Source organism: Anas platyrhynchos, chromosome 5 (assembly GCF_047663525.1).
Source record: "Anas platyrhynchos isolate ZD024472 breed Pekin duck chromosome 5, IASCAAS_PekinDuck_T2T, whole genome shotgun sequence".
In the NCBI taxonomy this organism is placed as follows: Eukaryota; Metazoa; Chordata; class Aves; order Anseriformes; family Anatidae; genus Anas; species Anas platyrhynchos.
Genome location: NC_092591.1, coordinates 26661217 through 26670047, shown reverse-complemented (window position 1 = coordinate 26670047; position 8831 = coordinate 26661217).

Below are 8831 nucleotides of genomic sequence, written 5' to 3'. Positions count from 1 at the left end.
CATCTCTGATGCCTGCCTGCCTATGTCAACGTGAAACAGCAAATGGAGCTTTCACCGGAGATGAATAAATAGCCCTAATGGTTCTGGACTGAAATAAAATACAGCATGCACTTACAGGGCCTTGGCAGGGAGCAAAAAGGAGCTACTGTACTTGGTACCCAGGCAACAAAGCTGATCACTGGCAAACAGTCCATTTGTTTTTTCCTGATGTGAAATTCACTGTTTATGGCTTTCATTTTCAAAGTATGCAGAGCTCCTACTGACTCAGGGTTAAGTGTGATTGTGTTATAATGTGCAAACAGGCGCGTATGATTTGTATCTGCCATTCTCATTAAGCAGGGGTCAGCCAATGCACTCTGAATGCAGCCCGGTCTGACTCGCATTAGCGCTGCCTTAGGAGAAAGCTTTTTGACAGAGAATTGGTTTGAGCCTCAGCCCAGCATGGGACTGAAGTGCTCATCTGAGGAATGGTGCTAGAAAAGGCAGAAGGGTAAGCAGAGGTGGTGTGATTTGTTACAGGTCACAGACGGTCTGTGGCAGAGCCGGGAATAACTAGCACGCAGCAGTTAAGGTCCAGCCCACTCTGCTGGCTCAGAAAGCCTTACAAATGCTGTTTCTGGGCCACGCGAAAAGAATGCTATTTTTATTCATTATTCCCTTATTATAAAAATAAAATATGACCCAGGAATCAGCCATCTTTCCTAATTTCAGAAACCTACAGCTTTCAAGGTGCTGTAAAGTCAGGTTTGGCAATTGTTGTCTAAGGTGGCACCGTAGCAGATTTTAAATGGTGGCCAGCAGAGCTCGGGAGTCCTGGCAGCCTGTGATGGCATCCATGAGAAACTGCCAGTTCCCACCAAGCCTAGAAGAGAGCAGAGCCTTGTAAAGGGTCAAAACGTTACCAATTGCCTGTGCCCTTGCTTGGAGAGGGCATCTCCTACCTTCAAGTAGCACGCTTAACCTCCGATTGGGCAGAGAATCAAACATTTTGAGGTCATTGCTCCGCCTGCAATAATCTCAAAAATTTGCTGAACTCTGCTCTGGTGTTTGCCATCTGGAAACTCTCAGACTTTCCTCTGCATTTGGGTTTTTCCCCCTGCCATTGCACATCCTCCTGCAGCTTGTCAGGAAACGACCATGCAAGATTTGTCTTGTCTACACCAAAGGAAAGGGCATTGCAACCCAAATTTTCCATGCCACATAATCCCTCTTTGCCTGTGTTCTTTTTATTTAAATAGCTACATCTCACTGCACCATGCTGAACTGTGAGAACTGGAAGTCAGTATAGACCATGGCCATATAAGCCTATTGCAGATGTAAATAAAGAGAACAACAAATAGAAAGGCGGAAGGAAGCCTGCTGTAATTACCCGAGACAAAGAGTATTAAATAATACAATAATTTCCCCAGGAAGAGATTATAGAGGATTGTGTGTAATGTCTCAGTTCTGAAGGGTTTAAAAAGTCACCTTATAAAGAAAGTCTAATTAGAAGGGTACAGCTGTAAAGGAAAATGGTTATTTCATAAATCCTTTGGTAGAGTAATTTGGAAAAATACTGGTTTCTCTTCAGAAATAAAATAAATCATTTATTTGCATTAAATTATGCTTTGGGTGAAGACCCAAAACTCAAGGTTTTTGAAATTCACTTTGAATTTTTGAATTTCACTTTTTTTTTTCATTCCAGTTTGAAAGTGTAAGCAACTGACAGTAAAATGAATAATTTCCATTATATCTTAATTTCCTTTCCTTTCCTTTCCTTTCCTTTCCTTTCCTTTCCTTTCCTTTCCTTTCCTTTCCTTTCCTTTCCTTTCCTTTCCTTTCCCCTCCCCACTCTTATTTATAAATATGCAGGCTTTTGTAAATTATTTATATTAGTAGGATTTTGTACACCTATAAATGTACAAGTTTATTTCCTGAGGAGCATGTGGATCACATGGTTATGGTAATTTCTACCATTCCATTTCATCAAAAAGTCGAAAAAAGAAAAATGAGTCGTCATACCCAAGCAGCAGTCACTGTGGACACGTGGTCCAATGAGGTTAGATATGAAACCGTTGTTTGTGTCAAAATTTGCGTTCTCACTTCCCAAAAAAGTAAATATAACCCCCAAAAGAGGAAGGGAACAGAGAAAAGGGCGAAACTGGAGACACTGTAAATAGCATTTGCACAAATGCCCTGGTGGCATAAGTCACTGGTTTGACCCTAAACCTCCCCCGTGGCTGGTGCATACCTGTGGGGGTGGCAGGGGAATGCCGTGCTGTGCCTTTCCAATACCTCTTGGCTCCCCACCTGGGTGGGCAAAGTGTGTCCTGCAGCGTGGAGCTTCCAGGGAGCAGGGTCCCCCATCACTGTCTCATGCTTCTGCCTTTGCCTGGCTGCTTTGTGGCCTCCCAGGTGTCCCAAAACTCTTCTTAACAAGTGCCGGTCTTTGTCTTGGGATGCCTCAGCCTTTTCCTTTATCAAAGTGCTAGAAAACAGGATTTCCTTCTTGGAAGGGTGAGAACGATGCTCATAACTGTGCCTCCAGCTTTCCACTGTGCAAAGGCTGCTGACAACGTGGGGTGGTTTTAAAGGAGCCCAGGAGGCTGGAGTGGGGATCTGAAGCAAAGATCCTCCAGACAGGAATGCCCCGCGGATGGGCACACCAGATCCTCACTGACTTTTGACACCTAAACTGGGCTTCTCGCTTTCACTAGCTGCTGGAGGTTTGCAGAAATCTTGGTGTGGTTTTGACCAAATACATGCAGTAATCACTTTCTGTTCACACTGCATATTTTGCTCTAAGAGTAACTTTAACTCCAGTGTACTTGTGCATTATAGATTCTTTCAGTGGCAGGACAGCATAAACCTGGTAACATGGGCATAAATACACATCAAACAGCTTTATTTTGGAAAGCAGCTAATATTTTGTCTCTGGAAAAGCTGTATGCTCTGCGAGTACAAGCTTGCCAACTTCTAAGAAATGCATGTGGTGATATGCTGGGCTCAAGATACACGTGTGAAGTTACAGAGACAGAGGGCAGGAAGCGTAGGAAGCTTTAAGAACCCATCTCCAGTGAGTCACCGTAGCCTGGACAGCAACCACCCTGTGCAGCTTGATATCCTTCCCGTGTATGATGAAGAAAGAAATAATTTTAATAGCTTTAACTGGTGCTCACCAGATCTGGTCCTGAGGGAGCCAGACTCGGGATCTAGTGGCGCTGAGTGTTACTGCTTGGTTTGTCCCCTTGTGGTAGCTGGAGGTCAGTGGGTCGACAAGCTTATTTACACCTTTTGTCCCAGAAATTGCAACAGAGCTTTGCCCGTCCTGGCTCTGCTTAGCCCACTCCTTCCTCAGGGGAGCTTTGGGCTTAACCTCTACCTGCAGTTCCAGCTTCTTTGGGGTCACTAGAAGGGATTTCAGTGGCTCTTGCTGTGTCCTCCCTAAAGAACTGGTGGCAGCTCACATGAAGGCTGTTTGCCCTTTGTGCAGAATTTCTAACCCCAGTGCAGAAGAAGAGGATGTCACACAGAAGAGGAGGGCTTTCAGCAGTGCTCCCTCCTCATGCCCCAGCTAAAACAACAGCTTTCCTTGGCTTAACCTTCACCTCCCTCTATTACAGAGCCAGAGAATGTATGCTGATCTCTGCCCTTTTGCTCGCTGTAGCCATATTTTCCATGTGCTTTATGGCTTCATGTTGCAACTACTTACTTTTACAAGTGTTTACTTTGCTCTTTTTTCCTCTTCAGATTTAATTACCTTGTGATAGCTCTTCTCATATCTGATCCTTTAGCTTTGGAAAAGCACTAAATTTAAAAAAAGGTCTTTTGGGGGGCAAAGAGATGTACTACAGATGTGTCTTGGTGCCACCCACTTAGATGGAAAAAGGTAAAATGTTAAAAACAGAGAGCTTAGATTGTCATTATGTGTGTTCATTTGAAGCAAAAGTGGCTGTGGGCTTGTGCCATATGGGTTTGGGTTTGGACACGGCTCACGGCTGCTGGTTTAGTGGTTTATTACGGCAGGGTTGCCATGAAGACAGCAGGCGCTGACTAGTTACTGGGCTGCCGTTCCTCCCTGCCTCAGATTTCCAGCAGAAAGTTATCTGAAATCTGCATTAAGATGCAGGCAGAGGACGGCATGAGCTCTGCAAACAGAGGGGACAAGGCAGAGGGCCTGGCTTTGCTTTGCTTTGCTTTGCTTCAGTGCCAAATTTCCTCGCCTGCTGCTGGAGACCCAGGGATCTCCACGTCTGTGTGATTTGGGCCCTGCCCGTCCTTTGGAGCATCTTGGTTTCGGCTTCAGTACTTGAAAGCAAATTCTGTGTGTGCAGTGAGTGACCGCCTGCAGGGCAGGCTGGTTGTGGGGCAGCTGATAAAGATGCTGGGCCGACCACAGGAGAGGATCTGCCCCCAGGTCGATGCCCTTGCGAGGAAAACCAACAGCACGACCTCTGTTTGCAGCCCTCACTGGCTCCTTTGTCCTCAGCCAGAAGAAAATCAAGCAGAGCTCTGCCTTCCAGGGTCACAGGAGAGTTTTCGGTCCATTTGTTTAACAAAAAGTATCCAGTCTGTATTTGCAGGAGGCCATCTGAACACATGAATATACAGAAAAAGAAACAAACTAGCTTGAGGACATCTTGATTAACAGCTTTATGGGTAGCAGTTGTTCATTTTCAATGCTTCATTTTGTGGTACCTTTCGCTGACTTGAACCCTTCCTCCTGTGTGTAAAACCATCACGTAGTGAGCACAGGCAGGTCTGAAGGCCTCCCTGAACCAGAGACCTGCCTGGCAATGTCTGGATGCTTTTGGTTAAAACATTTGGACTAGCAAGAGGCGTTTGTGTGAGAAACCTTTATTTTTTTTCAGGTAGTAGAGACCAAAACAAGTCCATGGGGGATGTGTACAGTCAGAGTCCCATCCTGGACTCACTGCAGACACAACCACGGCATGGCTGCGGTGGGAAGGGAGCTCTGGGCTCACCCAGATCAGAGTGCCCAGGCCCACATCCGGGTGGCTTTTGGAGATCCCCAAGGAGGAGCCCCCACAGCCTCTGGGCAGCCTGTGCCAGGGCTCCAGCCCCCACACACAGCCGTGCTGCCGGGGGTTTCCAGGGCACCTCTCGTGTCCCACTTCTGGCCCAAATCCAGGCCCTCTGCAACCTCTCCCTGCTCCTCGGGCGCTACTGGGCCCGTGTGCCTGTGCTGGTGGCCTTTGCTGTTATCTCGATCTCAAGCTGTGCTTTCTAAATTGCAGGGAAATAACGTATTTTGTGGTTAATGATTAAGACGTTCTTCTGGGAACCGTGACTTTGCTTGGAGGCATGGGGTTGCTCGCTAACATATGTTTAAAACCAGATGTCAAGGACACTCTCTGGAAGGTGCCTGCGGGCACACGTTTAATGTGGGTTTTGACCCAAATCTACAAGTCTGTCTCTCTCTCATTTAGGGAAGGGATCAGTTCTCTTCCCATGGGTGAGAACAAGGCGCCTGCAGACTGCTTGCTGAGGGCGTTTTCTCAAAATCCCACCATCTTTTGTATACCTTGGGGAAACGGCCACATTAGGAACAGGTTTGTGCTGTGCAGGGCTCTGGAGGGAACCAGACTGGTCAGAGGCACCAGAGCTGTCTTCAAAACACCAGCACCTGTGCAGGAAGCCTTAAAAATAAATAAATAAATACATACATACATACATACATACATACATACATACATAAAAGAACAGAAGAGAAAAAATAAATAAAAAGAAAAAAATAGAAAGAAATAAAAAGAAAAGGAAAGGAAAGAAAAAAGGTAACCTTTCCCTATCTGGATACCCAGATGAAAGAGCCTAATCTTAAGTAAACAAAGTGCAACAATTACCTGACCTGGGTAGCAAGCAGTCTGGGGCAGCAGAGGTGCATGTATATTTCTAAAAACGTTACTGCAAGCAAAGATCTTTACACAGCTGGCAGCGAGACGTGGGCGCCGCTAAGGCTTGCATTTTCTCTGGGAACAAGTTTAAGCAGAATCCCCATCACCAGTCCCCGGAGCAGCGGGGGAAACGTGTTGCAGACAAGGCTGAGCTGAGCCTCGGAGAGGGGTCTTGGGCAGATGTAACACGCTCAGCCCCCGAGCAGCGACTTCCAGCTGGGCCATGGCAAGCACCGGGTGTTTCTGCAGAGCAGAACCTATTTTACAAAAGGGGGTTTCACAATCTGCGAGGACATGTGCAGGCTACTGGATAGTCTGAATCTGGCATCTGGTCAGCCGGGTTTTATTTCAATTTGCGTTTTAGAAACTCCTTAGGCATGGGAGGGCTCGTGAAACATTTCTCCATTATCCAAGTGCTTCAGGAAAACGATATCCAGAGCTCTGTTTCCATGATGTCACCTGGGGAGCATGTTGTCCCATTTCGTGCCTGCTTACCGGCAGGGGGGGATGGATGGATAAGCATTTGTCCTTGTTTTAAAAATGGAGCTGTGGTGGTAGGAGAAAAGACCTAATTTTTATGAAATATTGCAAAGGGAGCTGGGTTCCACTGGCAGGCTTTGTGACATTAGAGGGTGACATTAGGGCTGATCTTGAAGCACCATTCTCAAACCAGGGGTGGAAAGAAGCCTCCTTTTCCCAGAGGGGGTTTCCAGGGGAGGGTTTGTCAGAAGGGGAAATCCAGAAGCAATAACATTGCTCTGTCTCCTTGATGGCTTTCAGCTGCCCAGGCCTGGGTGGCTGCTGTACTGTACTAAGGCAGTGCAAACGCAAAATCGCTGCACCCCACACAAGTATTAGGGCAGACAGAAAACTTGGTGGGCTCTCCTTGGCCAGTTCATAATCCCAACTTTCCCTAAGCCATCAACATCTTGCTTCAGCAGCTCCCCCACCCGTGTGGCCACCTATCTCTGCCTTACGTCCCCGTCCTGGCCACCACCCCGTAGCTGCTGGTGTAGCAGGAACCTTGTGTACGCACGGGGCATGCTGCAGCCCACACCAGCTGGATCCTTTCCAGGACTCTCCTTATCGATACCTGTTAATGCTGGCTGAAATATATTTTTCCAGCTGTCAGTCTCGCTGAGCTAAAAAAAGAAAAAAGAAAAAAAAGAAAAGTCAGATTGCTGCCCTCGGAGATAAGGCTTGTGGATGGATTTGCAGACTTCTTTGGGGCTGGAATAAGAGAAATTCAAAATGCATTTGGTTTGCTGAGCTGCTGGGGGAAGAAATTAATCCAGCAGGGTCCCTGTGTCCAGCAGTGTGTGCAGAAAAAGTGCAAGGTGTCCCACGGAGACCTGTCCCCTGGGTGAGAAACTCAGTTGTCATTCCATTCACAAAATCTGCTGAATTCAGTGTCTGCAGGGTTGCCATGGCGAGGACGGAGCTGCTATTTTTGACTCATAGTGCTGCGATTGTCCGGGGACCACGGCACTCCTGCAAAAGAGGCTGTCCCTGGCCGGTGCTGTGCTCTGAAGCTGGGCTTATCATCCCCAGGAGATAAGATAAGTGTCCCCCCTTTATGCACTAGGAATTACCTCAAGTGTTAAAAAGACATTGCTAAGCCTTCAGACATCTTTTGTCTCTGTGCTGGGTGCTTCAAATAGAATTACGAGGTTTGGCTGCCCAAATTTTATTCTTTGCTCTGAAAAGAGTTAAAGAAAATTGTGTTTGGGTTGCAAGACCATCCCTGTAGGAGCAGGACTGGCTGCAGGAGAGAGCAACAGGAGGGTTCATTTCCAAGGCTCAGAGTTTCTCCTAGGGCTGTGGGCTGAGAAGCAAAGTCTTTGCCTCTCATCAAAGAACAAATTTAAGGCTGTATTTGGCTGAATCACTTGTACCTGAAGGAGCCTCTCCCTAGGGTCTCATTTGGCCCTGTGTAGCATTTCCTCCTTTTGCTTACACCTCTGCCTGCCTCGGCCCCCACGCATGCACCTTGTTTGCAGTGTTGCTTTTCCTGCCACATCCCCGTCGTGACAGCAGCCAGATGCGGATCGTGTTTGCTGAATTCAGGAATTCCGCCCCGGTTCCGCTGCTCCCCCGCAGGAGGATGCTGTGTGTTTGTTGCTTGAACTCTCCATGCTCCATGCAGGGAGCACAGAGCCAGAAAGCCTGGCACAGCACAGCTGGAGGGGTGCCAGAGGCACGGGGGGACGGCTTTCCCCTGCGTCAGTGGGGAAGGGAAGAGCCCGAAGTGAGCCTGAGACCCGAACAAGCACCCCAAGCAAAAGCCAGATCCCAGAGGGGCTCTGCAGCCCAGGCACCCGGTGCCACACAGAACTAAAGGGCTTGTGGAGGTGCCCAGTTTAATGCTGGTGGGTGCTCAGACCCCTGAGTGAAGGTTTGTGCTTGTTCTGTGTGCAGTGCTCGAGCAAGGTGGACCAAATGCATTGCTGTTAGCCCCTGCACCAAAGTGCAGGACTTCCAACCCCCAGAATGACTTTGCCTGCCTGGTGGCTGTTCTCCATGGGCAAATCCATGAGCAGCTGATATTTTTAGTTCCCAGCAACCCCACCTTGGGCACAGGGGCACGGCACTCTCTCAAGGAGAAAGATGCTCCCTCCCCAGCCGCTGTGTCCCAAACACGTGCCAGGGAGAGCTCGCGGGGCTGTGCATGGTGCCTGGGGGGACAAACCCCAAAGGTGCAGGGGGCTGCTATCCCCGAGGACCATGCGACCAAGGGAACAGGACAGGCAGCGGCCAGCACAGGCACTTCCCACTGCTTTGGCAACGGGAACACTTAATTCTTTGTCACCCTGGTAACGATGCCCCGAGAGCAGCGGAGAGGAAACAGCAGATGTTGTGCTCTCAATTATTTTCCCTCAAACTCCGGTAAGCAGGCGCAGGTGTCCTTGGCCTTCCCTCCCGAGGTATTTATTGTGC